At 36.9% G+C, this 25,463-nt stretch overlaps 1 long non-coding RNA gene across 2 annotated transcripts in view; it reads right to left on the bottom strand.

Moving 5' to 3' along the window:
• LOC139791434 (uncharacterized) overlaps nt 1-25,463 on the bottom strand; it is an 85,624-nt gene that overhangs the window by 3,209 nt on the left and 56,952 nt on the right. Inside the window, exon 1 of one of the 2 annotated variants that reach the window (XR_011723923.1) lies at nt 4,001-4,292. The exons of the other annotated variant lie outside the window; for it this stretch is intronic. This is a non-coding gene — a long non-coding RNA (uncharacterized lncRNA). Of the gene's footprint in view, nt 1-4,000; nt 4,293-25,463 lie in introns of those variants that run through there. 2 annotated transcript variants of the gene reach the window in all.

The raw sequence follows: 25,463 nt of genomic DNA, 5'->3' as shown, positions 1-25,463 counted from the left end.
AATGCTCCTGATGTTTGCTCATGTGGTATAAAATTGTTGCTTCTAAATAATATGGAGTGATTCTACTGTAATCAACTGAATCTCGTTTAAAAATTCAACACCTGTTTTTATTTGTATTTGATTAGCTGTGACTTATCAAAGCACTTTGACTTGCATCTAACTAGTTCAATTTCATCCTTCAATAGATTTACATATTGTGTTTGTGTTATGTAAGGTCTTGCCAAGAATTTGTTCATATTAAGTACTCTGAATTCTTGTTTATGCAGCCTCAGAGATGTTATACTTTCAAAGCCTCAGAGATGTATTCACAGGTCTCCTTCAAGATCACCTTATTCACAAATAGTCAAAAGAATGAAATCTTATGATGGCTACATCAAAATCTTTCAGGTTAGCACTCAGTATGCCACTAAGGAGAATATAATGGCTCTTAAGACCATAACTTTTATTTTTTCATAAGGAAAAGTCATTGCATTTTTTAGAGTTGAAATAAGTGGCAGAATATCAGCCAGTAATCTCCCACTAAGGAGGACTCATTTTATTGTCATCAGGCATACAAAAAAAAGAGTTTCTTTTTGTTTGTGAAATACATACTTTCAGCAGCACTGCACTGGACTATACAAGCAATCCCACTTGAGGTATAAAAATGGTGCAATAAATCAAGCTTTAGGCTTGTTTAAAATAATGCAGTTGCAGCTGCAGTTCATTTGATGGCTCTAAAACAAATTGGCTTCTTTCTGAATCTCTGATCTTCATAATCCAATGCATCAGACTGCTTAACAAGACTACATCATTTATTGCTCTGTACAGCTAAATATCTTGACAAGTTTAAGATTAATAAAGCTGGTGCCTCTGCATCCTCGTAACTGTATTCTGGAGCTAATTCTCTAATCTTTCACTCATGTATTATTCTTCAACCATCTATGTAACAACGGGGTTCTGCATAAGCCTGGGAAGGCTGGAGAGTCTGAGGTCCAATCATGCATGCAGAACCAGCATGTGATAAACTGACTTCTGGAAAGGATGGAGAACAGGACAGGCCGGAAGACAACAGGTTCATATCCTCCTGCCTAAGCTCAGCTGTAGATGATGGAGTACTTCACACCTGAAATGCTGTTCCTCTGGAAACTGACAACTGCAGAGGACAGGTAGATGGTAATCTTGCTTCTGGTTAAGAACATCACTACAGCTGATAGCAACTCCTTCAAAAGAAAATTAGGAGGACTTTTATTGTTATGAAATTAATTAAGGGTAACTTAGAAAAAAGAAATATGCTGAGTTACATGAAGGGATAATGATGATTTCAGCATCCTTTTTTTGAAAATTTGAACTCAAGATTCTCCAAAAGTAGCAGAGAAGGGAGAGTCATATCACCTCAGAATCTGTATTATTGATATTCTTTATATCTTTAAGTTATTTATATTAATTTTATTGTTTATATGATATTATATTGCTTCTTATATGTTTTATACAATATATTGTGATATATTAAAATAAACAATATATTATTATATTCTGGGATTTAATACCATACAAAAATATTATATGCATTGTAAACTGCAGACTCTAGCAATTAATAATTAGGATATGAAGACATGATTAAGGGCTAATCTATAGTGACTTCACTATTACATATCATTACATTACATACATTACATCACATTAAATATCAAGGTAAAGGAAGACAAAGCACTGATATTCAATTATTCAGTAATTGTTAAGTAGATCTTAATAAGTATTAAGTTTCCAATCTTCCTTGCAGATGTAAAGATGTTAATCTGGAAACAACAGTGTGGCCTAAGGAACTGGTGGCTTTTTTGCTGCAAGTGTTCCTTCAGAAATTGATACATGGGATTTAATGTATTTTTTGAGCTTAACACCGTGCTCCAGAAGACCCTTTTAAAGAGAGGTCTGTCCAGTCAGAAGCTGAAACTTGTGTTCCTTGACTACTGATAAATAATAACCCCAGTGCTGCAGCACTAGGATATGGAAGGCTGACCTGTCGTGCTGTGCTTCCAGGAGAAGAAGGAAAATCAATACTGAGAGAGAGGGCAAGACCATGTGAAGCCCATATCAGAGAAATGTTTTGCAATGTCTGTTGTCTGGATGATAAGCCTATGTCAAAGGTAAGATAAAAGGTACAAAGACAGAACATATTCAACCCTGTTTTCTATTTGCATTAATACATTTCACTGGTTATAATGCCACAAGACTGGTACTGGTATATTAGATGCCACATAGGAAAAGATGTTTTCAGCAAAAAGTCTTTATTTAGACATCAGTCATATTGGTTGAGAGACTGTCCATGAACAGACCTAAATCCGATAGGACAAATATGACTGTACATTACCTGGGTGAACAGGAAGCTAATCTGTCAAAACAGGGTGAGGATAAAGCTACCTTTAGCTCTTATAAAGTATTTTTAAAATCTTCTCTCAGTAATTTTGCAGTACTCTATATTATTTCCTCCAACAGCAGTCTCATCTCAGGAATATTGTCACTTTTTTCACATCTGGTACGAGATTAGGCTCTGTGCACTCGCCAAAAGACTTTCTTTTGATGTTTGTGGCTAAAAGAAGAAGAGGATTTATTGTGGAATACAAGAACAGATCTCCACTGCCACAAGAAAGAGAGCATCTTTGCAGATATCTCTCAGTTGTTGCTGCTTCTCCTCTGATCTCTGTAACAGATTAACTTTCATATGTAGTGAGGTAAGTAATATTGATACAAGAGACTTTTAAGTTCTTGAAATTTTTTTCTGTTTGGTATTTCCAATATGACTCTTTTAAAAGGAAGGAAGGAAGGCATACAAATACTGGAATTAATTATCTTTCTGACGATGAAAGATTTGTGGCTAGTGCAATGACAAAGGATACATTTTTAGCTGGCTATTCAAATTCCAGCTTCAACTGGACTGCTAGAAATTCATTAAAACATTGGTGTTTGTACCTCAGTTCATTGCAATGGTAAGTGATGATGGGTTCAAAAGTATCACTACAAGAGAAAAGTATTTGTAACATACCATGAAACACAAACTTCATATTCCATTGATTGCTCTTTGATTAAACATTATGAATTACCAGTGTGCTCATGCTTGATGTGAGTAATAACTACAGGTATCAATCACACACAGACATGCATTCATGGGTAAGCATATTTTATTCAGATACTGCTATTATGAATTGTTATACAGTCATTATAGCATAGTCTCTTCCTACATGACTCAGAAGAGAAATGGAAGGGCCATAAATAAAGATCATGTCTGGTCAGTTCACATATTCTTCTTATGGGAATTTTTTTTTTCCATACTGGATTTTTTGGTATGAAATATCACCTTTGTTTAGATTACATTAAACAGTTACCCACTAGTGGCATCCTCAGTACCTCTTCAGATTTTGAAAGGTGAAAATATAGTTAGATTGGAGGGAATTTCTCAGACACAACGATATAGTGTGAAGAGTGTAGCACTGAAACTACACAGCCATTTTATTTTGTTTGTTTTTAAGTCTTTCATTCTCCATGTGAGAACAACAAAAATGCATACAGACTATAGGGGCAAGCTTACGCTGACCCTTAAATCCACCAAATTGCTCTGAAGGCAGGAATATGAAAAAGGCTGGCTCCCAAAGGAAGTCCCAGGAAACGTTCTGGCTAGTTGAATTCTGTGATCGTGTTAATAATAATAAGTATAAAACAGATTACAGTGTGTTATATATGATATGAAGGCAGACAAGTCCCAGAGGCTGCTTCTTCCCTTTGTTCATCCATCTAAAACCAACCACAGTCTGTCCTTTTCTTTGAGTCAAATCCATCCCTGAACTATGCCATACATTAAAAGCATGGCTGAAAAGCACATTCTGCTTTAGAAGTTATGGTTAAAAAAGAAAAAAAAAATATGAGATTCTCAGTTTTATCAATTTTAATGAAAAAGATTCCATTTTGGAAGAGTAAAATGCTTACTCTTTTTTGCTTGGCAGACAGCTCAGAAAAAGCCTCCACTTACCTGGCCACTAATGATCCTCACAGAGACTTCATTGTCCAGCCCAGCAGGCTAATCAAAAATGCTTTTTTTCAGTCAGTTCTGATAACAGAAGGAAATATATTCACCATCATTCTGAGACTTACATAAATGTTCATTATTCTAGAGAGAGAAGACAAAACAGCCAGCAGATCCTGTGATAGTGAATCATTGGAACAAATGTAAAATATTACACAAAGCAGTATGAGAGCTGCTTTAACTTCATCCCACTGGCTGACCCCTTATGCTTTTCTGAAATTTTCCAGACCCATCACCTTTTTTTCTAACTGTTTTATCTCTGTCAGCCTCACGTATGGGGCTATTACAGGAGAGGTTCCACTCACCCAGTGCAAGCTGAGGATTACATTTCATACAGACATATAGATAGCTATTCTGCTGGATATTGGGATTTAAATGATCATATGCTTGAAGGTGAGTGATTTAGATTAAAAAATGAGTGCATTAACATGAGTTTTAAAGTGTTTAGAGTATTCTGAGAAGTTGCTTAAGAATATCCTGGTTATCTATGGGGCTTTATAAAAAAGTGAACAACTAAATCCATATTTATAATTATGAAAGACACAGAGTCCTTTTCTGCAAGTCCATATTGATATTCAATAATGCAGTTAACATTAGAACAAAAACTATTGATTTCAATAGTTGAGGTTTTTTCAATTTCTTATTGGCTACAAACCACTATTCTGGTTTTCATTTTTTTGTTTTCTTAGGTCTGTACTTCCAGATGTTTGAACAGATGCTGTTGCAAGGAACACAGAGTCATATAGTTGAAACTTTACACTGTTATTTCATACTAATATGCAGAAGATTAATATGATGTCCTGGGAAGAAGAAGATTGCTTATAGTGCAAATTTGGGTGTGAAAGCTTGTTCACTACTGTTTGCTCATTAATGTTAATTAGGCTGTCAGTTAAATCTTAGAACTTCACAGAATGTGTTCCTGTGGTCCTGACAGGTATTGTGATTTAAGTAATGTAACCTGTGATATGCTATGAAGACTCAAGAGGACCTCAGGTTGTCCTCCAGGTCTGAGCTGTTGATTCAGTCAAATGCTCACCTTGGGCGCTCTGACTGGGAAGATTTTTATTGCCAAAAGAGCCAAGACATGGCCAGCATCTCTTTTGGCTTCTGTCTATTCATCCTTTTCCTTCCATGCCTTTATATCTTTCCTGTACTCCTTCTACAACACTTTGCAGTCTGGACTTCTAGGCATCACGGTATTTCCATTAACAAGATGCAGTGAGCAGAGATCATGGTTTTGAGGGCTTAAGTTACCATTAAAAAAAGAGTGTTTAGGTTGAGAAAGGCTTGACCTATTTTCAGGCAGAAGAGAAAACTAAAGATCAGGGACCTACACCTTTTTGTTGGCTACATATATGCTTCAAAGAAGTCCAGAAACCTGGAGTCTTATGACCCTTTTTTTTTCTAGTATAGCATTGCCTGTTATCACTGAGAGTTTTATTGTCTAATCCTACTTTGATTCCTTCAAAACATGTGGATTCCAATAATGCCTCCTGGCACTGAGAATTTTTGGCTATTGCTGAATATTTTGTGATAAAAGGCCTATCTTTCTGTATCCAGCTGGACAAAAATTGAAAAAAATATTTAGTAAATATCGGTATCAGTTTATCAAATCTGTCAGACTTACCAAATCTGTCAGCCAAAAATAGGATTCAGTAGTAATCCAGGGCCATTTTCTGCCCTTTTGCTCTCACACATCATGATGATTATTAATCATTTATCTTATGACACCAGCAGCATGCTTGCTGCTTTGCAGTCAAAAACTAAAGGTCTCTACTTACAAGGCTTATCATCAAAACAAAGAGTGGGTGGAGATACAGCATAATCAAGAAAAGAGGTTTTTATAAGGTTTTCTGCCCTGTGACTTTATTTCATACTAATTGTGGTATTGGAGTAGACCTGATTTTTTTTTTTTTTTTTTTTTTTTTTTGTGCCAATCTTACTTTGTAATATAAAAGCCACATGACAAAATTAAGATGGATCATTATTTTCAAGTCGATGAGTTCAGGTTGTCTGATACTGGGTGAGAGCAGACATTAGCAACCCCAGTGATGTCTTGGCACTCCCAAGAAGTGCTTTTAACTAGAGCAGTACATGTGGGATCACTTATGCATTAATCTTTCTAATGCCAGAATTGCACGCCTCTTGCTTTGAATGTCTGAGAACCCCTGGTGGCTAAGGCAATCTTTTGGAAGAAAGGAGGAGGATTTCAAACTCAGTTTTTCTAGATCCAACCACAAGGTTATCATAAATGGTTGATGCCTCCCCCTTCAACAAAGGAGGCAGCTTGCTTAAGCTTTTTGAAAGAAATTCTACAAATGTGCTATTGAAAAACAACATATTTTTCTCTTCTAATTCCCATATCCACCTTCCTTCAGCATCGATTCTCACCAGATAACTTATGCACTGGAGAGAAATGGGTTTTCATTTCACTGCTAGAAATACTATGCAATGCTTTAGAGGCTCCCTGCTGCTTACATCCTTTTCTGTGATGCCTGATTCCCTTTCTGTAAGGAAAGCCAAGTGCTTCAGCCCACAATTGAGTATTTCACTGTGAGTGTCTAAAAATCATGCTGTCGGATTTTCCTAATAGAGACATAACTTGTTGTTCTCAAAGGAAGCATATACCTACACTCCAAGCAAGAACCATTTGAAGAAAACACAACAGTAACCTAATGAGAACCTATCCTTCTCCCACATTGGAATTGTTCCAACGTTGCCCTCTGTGCTGCCTAGATTATCTAGCAGTCATTTACTAAGTAATGATAATTAATAATCCATCAGTAGCTGGTAGATCTTCAGCTGTGCCTCTTGCATATCCCTAGCAATGCAGCCTTGCCTGATGGGAATGCTCTGAACCAGCCTGTGACATGAGTTTTTGGGGACAGCAGCTTGGCCACCATAATATCATCTTACTTCTCAGATAACAAGTTAAAGAGACTTTAAGGAAAGGGATATTTGGGGCAAGTGGAGTTCCTGCTCACATACATGTGTGTGGTCTCGTCGTGCGACACTGGGTCCTGGACCAATGAGACAGCTTCCCAGAGCCAGTTTGCCATCTTTCCAACTCAGAATCTTTTGTTTTCTTTTCTTTTATTTGAGCTGCACAGCATTTCATTTTAAAGCATCCTCATTCACAGCCAGGATTTATCCTGCCACAGGACAGTCTGTTCAGCCCTCCAAGGTACAAGTCCCCTTGCTACAGCAATGTAACTGGGTTTTTAACTTCAGTCCTGCATTAATATTCCCAATGCAGGAACTGCCAGGCTCTTTTTCTATTTCTAAAAGCTATGAACAAATCATGTGACACAGCTACCTGCAGAAATTAGCCTTGCCTGAAATGGCAGGCTGCAAAGCCAGCAAGAACTGGAAGTCTTGCATTAAAAAGGTGTCCCAGCAGCATTGTTTTTAATTCTATCCAAGTTCTTGAAAGACTGGGGAGAGGTAATTCCAGCAAGAACACAAGAATACTAGCAAAGAAGCAAAAATAAAAAAAGCACCTGAGAAGAACAGGGGACCACATCTTTGTCTTTAGCAATAGAGGCATCTACTTTTTCTGAAATGGTCTAAATATAACAGGCATGAAGAGACAAGCATTTACATTAATAAATTAGCTCAGTTTTTATCCCCTCTCCTTTTACAAAATATATAGAGTTTAGAAACACTGTGTAGGGGCAAACATCAGATATTCTTATAGCAATTACTATGAATTAACTACTTAGCAATGTGGAGCTCCAACAGCCACTATAGTGTCATTTGCGCCTAACAAAATTAATGTGGTATAAATCCTGAAACCAACACATCCAGAGCCTAGACCATTTTTTGTAAAAATCCCCCCCCCCCTTTTTTTTTTTTTTCCCAAGGCTTCACTTTAATTACTGTTGCAGTTCTGAAAAGATTGAAAGAACAGAAGCAGATCAAAAAGTATACAGCAAGCCCAGGTTTGTGCATCAGAGTGGTAAAAAGTAATTTGAAATAGGGAACAAACATCGGTGAGAATCAGAAAACAGCAAAGGAAATACGTGATAGAGAAACCACAAAGAGCACCACACTATTAGAATGTTTAGCAGGCACTGGGGGTAAAACAGCATTTATATAATCTTGCTTTTTATCAGAAGGGAGATGTACTTATGAATACAAATCCAAAACTCCACTAGGCAGAAGATAATTCTTAAGAGAAATATTTATGTTACATACCAAATGGTGCTGACAATTTCATTTCTCAGTATCTGTACATACATAACATGTTTCTTTGACCTGTCTATAGTATAGACTGTACTATAATGAACAGAATATCTGTGCAAGTGGCAATGAAATATTCACTAAAGCAGTAAATACTGATGAGGTACCATCAGAGGTTAGAAACGTGAGGCCTTGAGACTCAAAAAAGTCAAGTTAACACAGAAAAATATGATTTGTCACCTAGTGAAGTAAACTGAAAAATCCATAAATCTAAGATTGCTGCTTGTAGTTGTTTTGAATAAATTATTGTTTTATTCTGTGACTTTCAAATAGAAAAATTATAAAAGTACCCTTATCATCTATATTTTAACCAGGGATAGGGGGAAAAACACCCCAACAACTTCATTTACTTTCACCACTCAGTCATGTAAAAACACATTAGAGAAAACCATACTAGAGTTTTGAGAACAATTGTAAAAGCTATTAGGAAAAGAGATGGCTATGACCTCTCAAAACACAGCAGGCACATCTTCAGTGAAATAAAAAGCTACAATATTGATCATAATATTTTCTTCTAGCCATGTACATAAAAACACAGTGCACCATCTCCTTATGCTCATTTGTCTTCATAATTTCATGCCAAAGGTTCATGAAGTTGAGATTTTTATGCCCTTCCTTAGGTATCTGAAAGTTGGGCATCCAGCTGTAACCAGATTACCATAGATTTACTGCAGAAATTACGCAGAGACATAAGGCTCTTTATCAGGCAATTCATCTCGTTGCTAGCAAAAAGCAAGAAACAGTTACCCCAAAGTAAGTATCTCGGGTCCCTTCAGATGCAAATGTGCTTGGCAGATGGGATGCAGAATAGGGCTATGCCCCTGTGATAGCAGCCTGATAACCTGAAGTGCCAAAAGGGGCTTGCAGGCACCTGTGCTTATGACAAGTGAATCTTTTCCTCAGCATCCAATGTGGAAATTATTCTGGAGGGCTCTGCTCCCTTCTACTTAGAAAGGGGGATGATGACTTAAGTGCCTATTTACAAAATTTAGATATACATTTGGGAGGAACCTTTATGCAACCATTCTTCCTGCTAAAAATCCATGTACCTTTTCACAGACACTAAGAAATAGATCCTCTCTGCTATATATTTGCATACTTAAAATGTTTATATATTATAATATATATTATATATGCGTAGTATATATATTATAATATATAAACATATCATATTATATGATATATTTCTCTGTTGGAACAGTACAAAATCAGTGGAGAAGTATATAATGTGTATATATTTGCATACATCATGTTATTTGCTTTAAGATAATCCATATCAAAAGAATCTATGCAAAAGTAATTTCCTCAGGTGGACTCCAAAATGAGGTGAAGCACTGCAGAGATTAATTTGAGGGAAGGAGGAGCTAACTATAGTCATTCATGAGACTGCTGCACTACCTATTTTTAGATTTAGAAAAAATGGTGATGTTATGGGTAAAATAATTCTCTTTAAGCTTTGCCTGTAGTTTTTTCACTTTGCTCTCTCCAAGATTGCCATATGAACTAATATTGCCCAGCTAAGGGCAGTATTACTTTATGTGCTTAATTTAGGTTTGTATAGCAAGAGAGGGGAAGGTGATTTAGAGCAGGTGCCTCTGTAAGGTGCTCTGAATTGTCTTCAAGAAAAGCCAAGTCCATGCTTTGACCCCAGACAGCCAAGGGGAACAAGTCCCTCCTCTAAGCCACATCAGTCCCATTTCATGCAGTTTTACATTGTTCTTTTTTTTTTTTTTTTTTTTTTTTTTTTCTCTTGGTCTGGTTCTCTGTATATTTATGTAGGGTATCAGAAAGATACGCTCACACCTTCATTTGCCTTCTTTGGAGTACCAATTAGAATTTAGTCTGGAGGAAAAGAATTGAAATTTTCAGAGGACTAATAAATATCCACCCTGAAGGAGGGTCAGAAGGAGCTTAGTTGGTTAGGCTGGAGAAGAGAAGGTGGAGGGGATGTCTGTCATCATTCTTGGCACCTGTATCATGCAGCCTGCTGCAAGCAGACTCCAAACAACCAGCTTTCCAAGACCATTTCACCAGAAAAAACCTGTGGGCTTAAACAGGAACATACGAGCTTTAGAAAAACTTTCTGATGGTCAGATAGGAAGAATGAGAACTAAATTCTGGAGAAAGCTGGAAAATTTCCAGTTGTAAAAGTCCTTTAACAATCTATCTCAAGAATCACTTAATTAAGTTGATCATGCTTTGAAGTTTCTTGTGAAACTTTCCACTAATAACACAGAGAATTAACAAATTTCAGTAGTTTCAAAAGAGAATATGGTAAAGTCTATTTTAATATCATTTCTCCATGGAAATGTAAAAAATAAATATTTCTTTAAGATAAAATAATTCCTATTTTTTTTTACTGAGAATGCCCATTTAGATTTCTAGAAGATACAGCTACATCACAGTTAATTATCTTTAATACCTCTTAAAGTAAGTGAAGGTAGCTTGGATTTCTTTTCTAAAGTCTCAAGCTGTTTAAGTGTTCCAAGTACATAGAAAGCTCCAAAGCTTTGCAAGCAGATGGAAGGGCTTCTTGCTAGTTAGCTTTGGAAAATCTGAACTCTAGTTACTGATCCATTTATTATCATTGTTGGTCACATTACTATAGGAATCAGATATTCTGACCAAGATAGAATAAGTGCAGAAATACTTACTATGGCAATAAAAAGAAGAAAGCAAAACATGATTCTTACAGAGAGTTTATTGTTCTTTTATCATGCAACCAGGTTTTTATTTTGTTCAAATTACTAATCAATAGCATTCAAAGCTACTTCGCTCTTTGCAGACCAAAACAACCAACCACAAAGTATATTAGGTCAAACACTGAAGTCTTTAAAGCTAAATTGGTTTTCTTTTTGTTCTAATCAATAGCTTAAGCAGTACTGAACATCATCCATACGAACTGCCCTTGCAGTTAATCACAAGACTGAAGATTACCAGATTAAAGCATAATAAAATAACATTAACCACCACCATTAGCAGCAGCAAATAAGCTCATCTCCACAGCAGGATCCTGAAAGTGTTTCAGAGAATAAAAAAACATTTCAATTATAGGCCATATGCGTAATATTATCATGCTGTGCTAGCCAGGTTGAAATTAGCTTCCCATTTTTCATCTTCTTCACAACCTACACAAACCCATTTAATCCACTAGGATTACTACATGCTATTGTAAAAGTCTGGGAACTTTCCACCCCAAAATCTGTATTTAAATCAGAAACACAATTTCAACAGAGTAATTTTCTTCCTCCACTGATTTTGCACTGTTCCAACAGAGAAATTTGAGCTAGAAACAAATTGTGGACAACGACTTTTCTCCTTTTTTTTTCTTTTTATGGAAGCAACAAATCAACATTTTTATAAGAACAAACTTTCCGAAACTTGTGTTGAGATTTTACTAATTTCATTTTTTTTTTTATTTTCTCTTCTCTTTTTTTTTTCCTTTTCTTTTTTTTTTTATGTTTACTAATGGTCAATGGCACAAATCCAGGACTTCCCAAGTACTGAATTAAAATACAGCTTAACCCTTAGCAGCCTCTGAGTTTCTCCAAGATTAAAGAATCATATTTTGTTTCCTTAAGGCTTTTTATTGCACTAAAGAACAGGTTTCAGCTAACCTATCTTATCATTCCAATTAATTTTTTTTGCACATATATAAAGATGCATACTTTGTTTAGTTTAATACAATCTCTACTTTCTTTGATTCAGCATATTTTAATAGGCTGGTATGCATCTGCAAGCCTGTTTTGTTTGATTTCCTGAAGAAATTTTTTCATATGTCTCGAGAAAATTAATCTAAATACTCCTTATGAGTACTGCTGAAGTTATAAAAGGAAGCTGATTCACATTTTAGATGCAGAGATAATTGTAGTGCATCATTCACAGTTGGAGATCAGCTTCAGCAGTTACTCAGACTCGTTTGCTGAGTTGCTGCTTAGTTTATATAGCAATAACAAGGTGGGGAAATGACAAACTCTCATTATATTTACCTTGTGGTTAGGTTTTTTTTTTTTACTAGGTAGTTTGCAACATCTACCTTGTGCATACTTCCAAATTTTGAAGACAAACTTTTTTCCTCCCATGATTCCCTGAGAAAAATAGTGATCCAGCTTGAAAATTTTGAGTTGGATCAGTTAAACTGTACCATTTTGTGAATTTTAAACAATTAATCTATTCTGCATTCCAAAACATTCAAAAGTATTTCTTGAAATACTTAACTGAAATTCTCACCAATATCCTCAAAATTGTTCATGTAACTTCATATAATTTTTGCTGATGTCTCAAAATTTCCTGGAAAAGGCATTCTGCAGAAAAGTTGTTTTAACACTTAAACCTTCATTTTTTGGACTACATTCCCATTCTTACTTAAATTAATTTGTATCTGTAATATCACTAACTAAAATGTACAAGTAGTTTAAATTTATAAGTGCCAATTAATAGCAGTATCTTTTTGCTACCAACACACTTGCTGCAAGTGATTTCCTGGCATTGATATGCAGCACATATGCTTCTTCTAAGAATAACTAAGAAACAATCTGCCTAGAAATTGTCTACCCCTGGCTCTGTAAAGCACTGTTCATCTATACTACCAAAAAAGACAGCTGGTTTTATCCTATTTACTAAAAAACCCACCACTACCACCACCAAAAAAACCACACAACTCAAGCCCGCTGTTGCTGTCATCATGCAGACACTTAAAAGGATGGAAAAGCTATCAAAGAACTAGCCTAGCATAGCCATTCCTGTAATGAAATGGTTTAATCTTATATAATTTTATGTAAACTACATAATGAAACTGTATAACAAAACCAGTACTTATATCTATTGCTGACTTTACAAATAAGTACCTCATACTCACATGCTTTACAACAAAGAAGCCATCTGCCATCTATCACAAAATGCTGTCATACACATAGTGATAAGCAAGTGTCTATCTACCATTAAATTGGCTTCCACATTTTGGGCCCATGTTTTGGGCCTTCTTAAGTATTTTCTGCCTTATCTAAAGCAGACAATTTTCCACCAGTTGACTTCCCAAACAAGTAAATTCTGACTCTGGAGCTGCATTACGTACCAATTGTATTGTCGTACCATGCTTGCAAGTCATAAAAAGTGTGCTTAGATAAAATGAGAAATAAAGAGGCCTGTAGAGACTCCAGTTCATTTTTACTCTCTAAGATATAAGAAAACTCACTTGAATCCCAGTCTTCACTTTCAAAAGAATGAGGATAAGAAACATGTCTATTACTTTCTTCCATTTGTATTCATTGGGCCAGGGAGACAAATAGAAAACTTGGCATAAAAGAGTACCCATGTCAGATGTAGGCATCTTTGATTTGAGTCCCTACTCCAATGATACAAAAGGAAACCACTTCTATGGGAAAAACAAAGAGACAAGCCCTGTATAATATATGTACTCATTCAGAAGATTTTCTTGTTGCCTTGCAGGTGCTTATGAAGAGCTGCTATGATGATTTGTCCAACTGTATAGAAAGATCTCAAGTTAACTCATCTTGCAGTACTTGCCTCCCCCTTTTTGATCTTCTTTTAATGGAAGATCTTCCTTTCTCTGGTCTTTCAATATGACATTACTGTCCCATAGTATCTTTAATATAAGTCTCAATTTCTTGAAAACATATACAGCCCATTCTTAATTACCTAATGATGATGTTCATCAGAATCTTTTGGACTGAAAATACATAACTTACCTAGTTAGTTATTGAGCCTAGTTCCTGGACACCCTGGACATATGTATCTAGACCCCTACTTTGAGGTGCCTTTGTATTTGATTCCACTGAAACTTAGGCATCTAATGACATTATAGACATTAAGATTACCCTCATGGCCTGCAGCCTCCACTCTGGATGGATATGCATCTCCTGCATCATATGCATCATACCTTTTGGCACCAAATATATAGCTAATTTACAATAGGGTAACACAACAGTAATATCGATATTTAGGCAACAGAATTGTGTCTGTACAACCAAAGAAGTCCAGAAAATTGTTTAGTCACTAGACAGGCATTGCAGGGTGACTGGGTCCCCTGCAATGGTCCCCTGACTATGTTGACTTGATCACCAATGACTTGTGGAATCACGTACCTTCACATAAAGACTGTTGCTGTAGACATTCAGAACTTGAACCAGTTGCCTGGACATTGGCATTGGTGCCAAATTAGAGGGCAGATAGTGTCTTGCTTGGCTTCCAGTTGGTAGTTCAAGGTGGCACACGTAACCTGTACCTCCTGTATCATCCTGCCAGGACAAACAGCCCCAGATGCTGTTAATAGGGGCTCTAAATTTCAGTCTTCATTCAGAACTTACTCCTGTGCTGTCTTTACCCTCACATTCTGTGTCACATAGGGCAACTTCGCTCCTGCTGTAGTGTCTAGGCCTTTTGTTATTGTAAATTACAGTTGCCATTTAGAGCCCTGTTTCAGTCCTTTAGCTGTGACTCATTTTCCTTATTCATAAAACAGAAAAATAGTGGTTATTGCAGTTGTAAATTAACTGCTCTTAATAAGTGCAATGAATATCCCTAAATAGGCTTATTATCTAAGTCCCAGTTTTTATTATTGTTGACCGAAGAAACTTCAGGAGTTGACATGAATTCTAAAATGAAAGTATTTATTGTTAACAATAGATAAAATGTCTGCAGTTTCCCTTCCTGAAATTCAGGCCCCTTCTAAATGAGACATTTCTGAAAAGAGTGATTGAAGGCTGGTAATACAAAATTGTAATGGTCATGAATCCCATTACCGTCCATTATGACAGCCCAGTCAACAGAACAAAAATACAATGAAATGCACATATAAATATGACCTGAAAAACCTGATGAGCAGGAGGTTGCAACGTCACAAGCTTGTTGTGGAAGTACCTGCTTCAGTAAGTTTATTGTTTTTTATTTCAGATCTGTCTGGGAGAGATTCCATATGTTTGCTAAAATCCCAACCAGTCAGCAAATGGTGCCCCAGAGCAGAGCACTGTATGTTGCTTGTAGAATGGGGGCTTGAGATTTAGGTTCAATTAAAAAGTTATGAGTATGACCTCTAAAGGTCTCCTCCAACCTGTGACAATTCTGTGAATCAGTAGGGTGCTGTTGCTCATGCTGACCAAAAAGAAAAAGAGAAAGAAAAAGATTATAGTACAGATAATGACCAAAGAAGCCACAGGATCTACTGATTTCATTCTCTGGCTTCAAAATAGCTACTCGTGCTTATTATTCTGTAGCCTGAAGTCATCCTAAAAAATATGGCTCACATTCCTGGAGGGTGACTCAGAAGTGATGGAAGACAATATTACCTCCTCTTCTGTCCATTTTTCCACTTTTTTCCACTCAGAGTTCTTTGTTTCTCCCCAAAGTAATGACAGTTGCTTGTGTGCTTGAAGTAGTTTCAATCTGCAGAGGTACGTGTTCCATAGCTGCCCAGACAATACATATGTCTCAGAGACAGAGATTTAGACACACATCTCTTCAGCCTGTCTTAGGAACACTCTGTGCTCAACCTCTTGACACATTTCAGTGTCTAAGTCGATGTCAGTAATTGGTGTGTGAGTTCAGTGTATGTTTTGCTGGGTGGGGTGTCAAATACGTGCATGTGTTCAGCAATGTTTCATCACTCTGCAGGGAATTCTCAAAAAAAAAAAAAAAAAAATAAAAAAAATAAAAGAGAGAGATATAAGAACACACTTGTCGCTCCTTGATCACGAACTTAGGAAACTGAAGTGGTACAGTCCTTTCAGTATGTTTACTCTCATTTTCTCTGCTGAGTGGAGTGATTGTTGCTGAAAGAACATCATAGCAAGGAGAGGCTCTTTCTATATAGTTTTTCAACCTGAGCAAGAATTTACAGATTTCTTTTGTTGTTGTTAGAAGCTGGGACAAAAGCTGCAGTAATTAGTGACTTGCTGGGCCAGTTTAATGTTGTCAACGAGATCAGGAAATTGTAAATAGCTCTCAGGTGTCTTCTGTTCCAGCTCTCCCAGATTCTGAGTTCAGATTCAAATTCTATTGAAGGAGAATTTTTTGGAAATGCCAGGTATGTAGCATCTTGGTTCTGTTTGTTACCTTGCCTTGAAGCTTGGACAGTTGAAATAGTTTCCAATTTGATGCCGCAGGGGAATAGGGTAGCTGAGTAAATTTTCTCTAAAATGCATGAAAGTACTGAAAAGGAGATCCTGATTTTTAAAGCAGCAGTAACTCAGTTCTAAGTACTTTAAAATTCAAAACACTTAAAGGCAAACTATCAAATTTCCTAGAATCTCTTCACTTCTTCTTCCTCCCCTTCACCTCTTTCCCATTTATCATCACTCCTGAATTAGATAAAGGTTTAAACAAGCTGTCAAAATATTTCTGTATGTTTTTCTGTGTTGCTTTCTAAATCATGTCATTTTTCCCCAGAATGTGTGCTTTGATTCACGCCATCAGAACTTCAGAACCTTTTGCCTCAATTAAACGAAAAAACTTCCAACATCTGTTCGAAACCCAGTCCTATTTGTCTGCTTTCAAACAGAATTTTACTCACACCTGAGAGTTTAAAGCTACATTGTGGGCTTAGCAAAATAAACCTTTACTGTGCTTGTATTAAGTACAGTACTTTAGGTAAGGGAATAAGTAGAGTGGAGTTGGGTAGAGGAAGCTGATCTACAGCATTAATTATTTGAGACATGGAGTAGTGGCAAATTTTGAGTGACATTATATGATGCTTTAACCAAGAAAGTGCCTTTTACTAAATGCAACCTACACTGATATCACTGCCTGCTTTTGTGTCTAGAGTTCTTAAACTTGAGGTTTTTTTTTTTGTTTTTTTTTTTTTGTTTTTTTATGAAAATCATTATGGAAATTTACTTTCCAACTTGAAGTTCTCTCATACAAGCAATGACTAAAAAGTTTGCATTTCATGCCCTACCCTATCCTGCTTACAGGTTTTGATTTTGGCTGAAATCTAGGACAACCAGTATGAAAAAAACCAATCATAAATCTGTGAGGATTAGCTAGTTACAAGTTAATAATAATAATAGGGATAAACAACATGGGAAATTGGGCCATTTTCTTACTAGAGTTATTAATGGTTCTCAGCACACAGATACCTATGTGTAGTATCTTCTGATGCTATCTGGACACTTTCAATTCCTGCATGTTGGTTCGATAAAAACACCCCTTGACTCCAGTAAAATGTGGATCACCTTTATAGTAACACCGGGGAGATTTTTTTCCTCCTTATTGCCAGGTGGAAACATGACATACAAACTTTGTCTTCCCAGATTCCTTTCCAAGGCAGATTCACCAGTTTTCATCCAAAGACACCACCTTTCTCCATTTGTAAGTAGGAGTACATATATCTTGGCTGTGAACCAACATGCATCATAACAGCAGAGACGAGTAGGATTTGTGATGTGGAGTGCAATTAAATTTGGCATGATTTCTTACAAAAGTTGTATCAAACTCTATGTACAAATGCCTGCAATAGAACTCTGCAGCTTCTGCTCTTCTTTCTGTGTATTTATGCTTTTTTATTAGATATTTATGTTATGTATTAGATATTTATTATGATCAGCTTTTCTCTCCTGGCTGCTTTACTTTGAAAACTTATGAGAGTAGGGTGAAATAGATTGAAAGGAGGAGCCAAGCATAGTCTGTAAACCACCCTAAAAATGCTTCTTCCTATTCATTAGTAGAGAAAATTTTTATTTTGAGGTAACACCATCAATGTGATTACCAGACTATGAAATGTATTTACTGGGGTTTGGGTTTTTTTTGAGATAATCAGCATTTTACAAAGCTTATACAATTTCATTTTGGTCTATATCTATCTACTGCTATAACCAGATATTGCTTGCATATCCAGACTCCAAAGGCCATAAGGGTCTTCTTACCACATGAAGAAATGAAGTTTTTATGTAGGGAAAAAGGGTTTACATTGATAAAATGTGACATCTTGCAGCAAATGCAGTCCTGCCCAGATAGAATCCTGTAGCACAGAGTAACCCCATGTGGCAGTACAGACTGGGGGTTGACTGGCCTGAAAGTAGCTCTGCCAAAATAATAAAAAAATGAAACAAACAAATAAACAAACAAAAAATCAGCCTGGGGGGACAAAGTCAACAGCAATTTGAACAACAGCACCTGTGCTGTGGCTAACATGACTGTAACTATCAGGTCAGATCAAGTGATATTTTCCTGTATCTCTGGCTGGCACTTGTAAGACCATATCTGGAGTCCATGTAATTTCTCCCCACAAGAAACATGTGTGAAAATATGTTAAAGCTATGGCTGAAGTAATATATTTCATGCATATAGGCTATTTGAAAACATTTTCCCAGCTTTTCCATACACCACCTATTTGTCAAAGCTCATTCTGCTAAAATGGCTGTATTAGCAAAAAATATATACAGCAAAAAAACCCCCAGATAACTTGGGGGAAGAAGAAACTTGGTCATTTTTTATAACAAAAAGTGAGAGAGATGTTTTTATGAATGATCTTCTAAGGTCTGTATGTTATCTATCAATGATGTTACTATAATAATTCTGGGAATGCAAGGATCTGCCATAGTTTAAATACCATATTGTACTCTGCTGAAAATGTTTTAAACAACCTGGAATTAGTCAAATACAGACTCAGTTATTTGAGGAGTGGAGTAGTGGTGAATTTTGAGTGACATTATATGATGCTTTAACCGAGAAAGTGCCTTTTACTAAATTATATGTTATTATATGAAGTAAATACAAAACCCATGCATATCAATCTGCACTTCACCAGAAGTTCCCTATAGGAGAGTCCTTCAGTGCTTGTGTAGTGGTACCCAGTCCTTCCAAAATTCAAGACAAGGGTTGGATTGACTCTTTTGTTTCCTTCCATTGCACAATAAAATAAGAGGAAACAGTCTGAGGAAAGAGGTGTTAACAAGAATCAAGTTTTTGTAATTCTTCATTTGATCTTTCAGGGTAGGAAACAGACTGCAAGTAGAAAATATGCTGGTAGAAGCTGGGAAAACAAGAATATGAAAATGACGGTTCACAACACACAGATTTGTGTTCTGTTCAACACCGATTCCTGTCTAAAGAACTCTGCTTTTTGCTTCTTCGTGAACCAGGTAGCAGGTCCAGGAGAGCTGAAAATGATGAAAAATGCATAAAATAATTAGAGCTCAGAGAGTATACATTGATGATAATCTGAATATATAAATACAAATGCAGATCCAGATCCTTACACATGTGTAGAACTAGAAATTATCCCAGTCTGAAAGGGCAAGAGAAGGTTAAATCCTCTCTCTCTGTTTGATCTTAGCAGGATATCCCAGGGGGACAAGAAGCTCCTAGGAACCCCACCCTGCCCACGGAGCAGAATACTTCTTAATGTGGATCTGAGCAGCAGAAAGCTTTTTGGCTAAAGCTGCTTTTCCATCAAAATGCTGATTTGCTGAGATCAAAATGTTTTATGAGAAGGGTTCTAATTCAACAAGCCTCAGCCAAAACACAGGCAGTCATTTGGTGGAACTTGGACAATCAGGCAGGTTTCTATCCAAAACTTGTGTGAGTTCCTTCCAGAGTGATGGGAATCCTGCTCTGCAAGTGTTGCTTTTTTGAAGATATGCATCCACCTGTGACCTGTGACCTGTGACATGGACACATGTTAGATACATCTGGGGGCTCCACATTTTGCCAAATCTATCTCCTGGCTCCCCATCCCCCAGCCAATGACTTCTTGCCTGTTCAGCAGGGCTGTCCACATGCCTGGGAGCTCCACACAGTAGCCTGCCAGACAAACTGGCTGCTGGCTGAGAAGACAAAGCTGGGATCTGTTGGGTCTCTAGTTTAATACGTATTTTCAAAGCTTTCCTTTCAGTTGAGAAGTCACCAAAGACATTTCAAACTTCAACCAGGTTTCTTCAATATAGAGAAGAAACCTGCCCGTTTATTTATAGCTTGATCTAAGCTTTTAGAAAAGGACCTTTTTCTTCTGCCTCTTCACTGGGAAGAAGCTGACATCTTGGTTGTTCAGGGGAGTAGAAGGTGCTGTGATACTACAAGAGGAAAAAGAAAGATATAGGGACTTCTAAGGGAAATTCTCATGCAGGCGGAAAACAATGGTGAGGAAGTGGTAAAGTTTGACATCTTCCTTCACTTACACAAAGGCAGTGTCTCCTCTTCATTAGGAGCTGGGGTTATATTAATTAATTATATATATATATTTATATACATATATTTATTTTTTTCATTTATATTACAGTGTCTAAGCAGCCCTTAATCGCTAACAACTTTCTCCTCAGAGCCTTTCAGAGAGCTGCTTGTCTTCACTGGAGAGATGAGGACTGAAGCATGAATGAGAGCAGCATCATTTTAATGACATAGAGGTTTCTTTTTCCCTACCAAGGTAACAGAGCAGTGACCCTCCTTCTCCTGGTGGCACTGGTCCATGCAGAAGATTCTCTGTATGAGCCTATCCTTCCTCCAGTAGTCTCCAAGGGCAGCTCTTTCTGTTGTCCCCAACAAATCCATAATTGTCTGGTACAAAATCTTTGAGATCCATGGCATGCACAAACACTGCAACATGTTGCTCTAAACCAGACTTCTTCTCGGCTTCTTCATCTTCCAACACCAACAGGAGCAGAGCCTCATCATCACAGGGAGGGTACAAGGGATTGAGGCACTTACATTGTGCTGTGAATTTGGGGGAGTCAAAACAGCAGAGCTGCATGTGAATAACATGACTGCTAGTGCTCTGCTCTCAGTTTCATTCATGGGAAAAAAAAGTGCTACTAGTTTCTTTCAAAATTTGGAAATGAATCTTCAAGTATAGGTAATTATTTTGAGTATGTTTTGGAAAATATCACAGTGACTCAGGAGCTTTGCTGGGAGCCTGAAAGAGGTTCTGTGGAATTTCAACATTACTTTATGAAAGACTAAAGTAATAAGCCCTGTCTGCATTCCTCCCATCTTTCCTTCCTGTCACAACAAATGCCATAGGTCTTACTGCATCTGACTATGGAAATGAGCTAAGCCTGGAAGCAACACTGGGCTCTGCTCTTTCCTCTCCTCAGCTCACTTTCTCTTTCTGCTCTTCCTTATGTAAATTTGAAATGTACTTAGGAATACTCATTAGCACATATAAAAGGTTTGTTTCAACATCTTGCAAAGAACAGATGGAGAGAAAGGAAGATGAGAAAAATGGAATAAAAGATACAAGGAAATTGAAAAAAAAAAAAGGACAAAAGAAGAAAATTAAGGAAGGGAAAGTTTACAAGAAAAAAAGGACACAGACTATATATTCATGGTGCCCTTTTCCTGACAAATCCCTACATACTTCTCAGGTTAAAAATTCACACACCTATTGCAGTGACTATAAGATGTACTTTAGATCACTTTTCACAGTGATTACCTTACTGAAGCACCATGAGATGTTTAGTTGACTTCAGGTATCTATTCACAGCTCTGCCTTCCTCACTTTTCACAGAGTGTTAACAGCCCTTATACTTTAAGGAGCTATTTACTCATTCACAGCAAACTTCACAGTATTCCACAGTTTTCTAGATCATCCTTGGCAGGTTCCTTGAAGCCAAACTGCTTCACTATTTGTTCTGCCTTGCTCAGGAGACAACTCAGAGCTATACTGAGAGCTGCCCAGTTGGCATGACAGGGAAACATACTCCAAAGGACACTAATCTTTATAATCACCCTGGTGTGTCTCTCCCTCTGCCAACACAGCTTGGACAGCTTGCATGAGAGATACCTCCAATGCTCTCCTGGTTCTTGGAAGTCCATACAGAAAGACTGAGTAGTGGGAAAATGAAACAGGTTGCCCAGGGTGGTAGTTGAGGCCTCATCCCTGGAGATGTTCAAGGCGAGGCTTGACAATGCTCTGATTAAACCGACCTAGTTGAGGATGTCCCTGCTTACTTCAGAGGGGCTGGACAAGATGTCCTTTAGAGGTCCCTTCCAACCCAAATTATTGTATGATTCTATGACTGCCCTTAAAAATCAGTTCAGGATCCTTACTGTGGCACACAACCTTCTGTAACAACTCTGTGGCACCATCAAGGTGTTTACTAGCGCTGGAGAATGCCCTATGTGACTCTCACTATAGTAGTTAAAAAGAAGGTGCATGTAACTAAAACAAGGGTTAGCATATTCTATAGGTGTAGCAGGCAAAGGGGTTTCAGCTGCCATCATTCAGTCCAACAACCAATCAACGAGCTGACCAACCAACCAGCCATTGGTGAATGTGATACAGCAGTGACCAGCTCCAGTACACTTCACTGGTGAACATCATATTTCTTGTCTACACCTGGTCAGGCAGACTGATTAAAAAAAAAAAAAAAAAAAAAAAAAAAAAAAAAAAAAAAGAGAAAAAGCAAATACAGGTTGAGGGACTTACCTCTCATTAGCTGTTCCCATATAATGGCAAATGAAAAGCAGCAAGACAACAAAGATCAAAAATTTACCCCAAATCCCAAGGCAGAATAGTAGATGGGAGCACAGGAATGGAGTCTATCCACTCTTCAGTCAGCACATTATCCAAGGGACCTTGCCATTTCTTTGGAAATACCAAATAAGACTTGACAGGACCAAAAAACTAAGACTTGAAGCTCTTACTGCTCACTCAAGAAGCAGAGACATAGTGGGAAAGAAGTTATAAAAATGAGTTAAAAAGAAGGGGGAAGGGGAAAGAGAAACTGTGGAAAAGCAAAGAAAGATGATACACAGTGCCATGTGAAGGACAAAGAAATAGAAAAAGGCTTAAGAAATAAGTGACTGTGAAGAAAAAAAGATAGTCTGAAAGATACATAAATATAGGAAAAGTGAAGGGACCAGATGAAAATGAGAGAAGTAGAAAGGAAAACTGAAGGATTTTTTAGGTATAGGGATCTACCCCTACACAACAAAACATTACCAAACAAAATTACTGTTTTCCAGAAGACAATTTTTGGTCCTTAAAACAGCTTTTTCTGAAGCAAATTAAACTGGAGAAGAATCCAAAATCTGGAGAGTCTGATAGACATGGACAATGGAATGTTTTAATACCTGCTAGTGCTTCATCTTTTGAATCTCTCAGGATGTTGCTTTCCTAACTCTGCTTTTTAATTACCACTTCCATTCTAACTTCTTTGCTAACTCATCTGAATGATGTTAATCTGAAATAAACTCACATGTAGAAGCTTTGCAGAGCTGAGTGCAGTGCAAGCAGTGTCCCATCATTTTCCTCGTGTCTGGCTTTTCTTACATTTATTATTATTTTGTTATGACAGTAACAGAGATGTTGCTTTTCAAATTCATTAGTGTTGTTTCTCAACATTTTTCAGATGAAACCCTGGTGAGTTAGAGCTCCGTGTTTCCATTTCCCTGATAATCATTTTCTCCAAGAAAACCAATAGATTTCAAACTTATGTTGATGATGAAGGCACTATTTGTTTACAGCTATCTTGGTAAGCCCTTTTTCTCTTCTTCCTTTTTTTTCTTTTTTTTTTCTCTCTTTTCCTTCACTTTTATCTTTTTTTTTTTTTTCTCTCTTTTCCTTCACTTTTATCTTTTTTTTTTTTTTTCTCTCTTTTTCTTCACTTTTATCTTTTTTTTTTTTTTTCACAACAGCCTTCATGCTTTCCAGGTCACTGAAAATGGGACAGAATGCTCTGAGCTATGTGCTCTACTGAGCAGAACTGTTTTGTTCACGTGCAGTAATGCTCCCTTTGTAAAGAAATAAAAAATGCAATCAGAAAATATGGAAGTGAGTATTTTTATTTTATGCTCTGAGTTTAACAAAACAAACACATTAGAGACCTCCTCTGTATTTGAAATATGTCACAGAAGTGGTCAGGTGCTGATAGTTCCATTTTCTTATGGCATATAATAATTTTCTTGTACTACAAGATTAATGTTTGTAAAAAGCTGTTCTATTTATGCAATGACACTTTACTGTAGTAATATTGTTCAAAGCAAACTTAATTCTTTATAGATATTTTCTTTGCATAACAGTATATTTTCTTTTATTATTCTGATATTTCTAATATTGAAGGAAAAAGAAATTTTATAAAACCACCTAACAGCACTGAAATAATCACCATGAATTACAAAAAACTGTATTATTTTAAAGGATCTCAGGGAGCAACATCTGCTTTGCACGTAAATACAGTGAATCCTGGCTGACCTGGGATGCAACACAGAAGAAAAGATGAGATGACACAGATCTTTGCTCCAAAGACATGGTATTTATGAATACAGAACAAAGGAAGCCTCTCAATGGGAAAAGAAAGGAGACAGGAAAGCCCACCCTGATTTGGGTGTAACTTAATTCTTTTTCCTCTGCTATTTTGTGAGGTTAGCACCCTAAAACTGATGGATTCTAGTGCACAAGAGGGACAGAAAATTCAATTAATTAATTCAATGCACTCTTAGCAGTTATTTAGGGAAGGGAACAAGTGATAATAAAATGATAATAGAAACGATATTTTAAACATGTTTTGAGTGTTGTATCATATAGCACAATAGATAGAAGCCTCCTTCTTATTTGTGGATATGGAAAAGCAAAGATATTTCATCTTCATCTCAAAATGAAAAATTCAGTATGGTAAAAAGTTGTAATATACTTGGAAATTTTAATTTTTTTTTTTTTTTTTTTTTGTAATTTCAATAGATGAATTGGTGTTGAATACTCACCCAGAATCATGCATATAGTTTCTGACAATAACTCTACTTTAATGACCATGAAAGTAGCAAATATATACATATCTATCTATGTACACACAACTGTACACAGAGGCATAATTTGAGATTGTTCTAAAAAATGTTCTGTACCTTTTTTTCCTCCTCTTTTCTTTTGCTGGTGGATGAAAAGCTGGAAATGAACCAACGGTATGTGTTTGCAGCCCAGAAGTCCAATCACATCCTGGGCTGCATCAAAAGAAATGTGGCCAGCAGATCAAGAGGTGATTCTGCTACTTTGCTCTGCTCTGGTAAGACCTCAGCTGGAATACTGCATCCAGCTCTGGAGCCCTCAATACAGGAAAGAAATGGACTTGATGGAACAGATCCAGAGAAGGGCCAGGAAAATGATTCTGGGGCTTGAACAGCTCCCCTACAAAGACAGATGAGGGAGCTGGAGAAGAGAAGGCTCTGGGGAGACCTAATAATGACCTTCCAGTATCTTAAGGGAGCCTACAGGAAGGCTGGG

Source organism: Heliangelus exortis, chromosome 1, assembly GCF_036169615.1.
Source record: "Heliangelus exortis chromosome 1, bHelExo1.hap1, whole genome shotgun sequence".
NCBI classification, from domain to species: domain Eukaryota; kingdom Metazoa; phylum Chordata; class Aves; order Apodiformes; family Trochilidae; genus Heliangelus; species Heliangelus exortis.
Note: the sequence above shows the minus strand (reverse complement) of the source record. Positions and strands in the feature narration are given on the sequence as shown.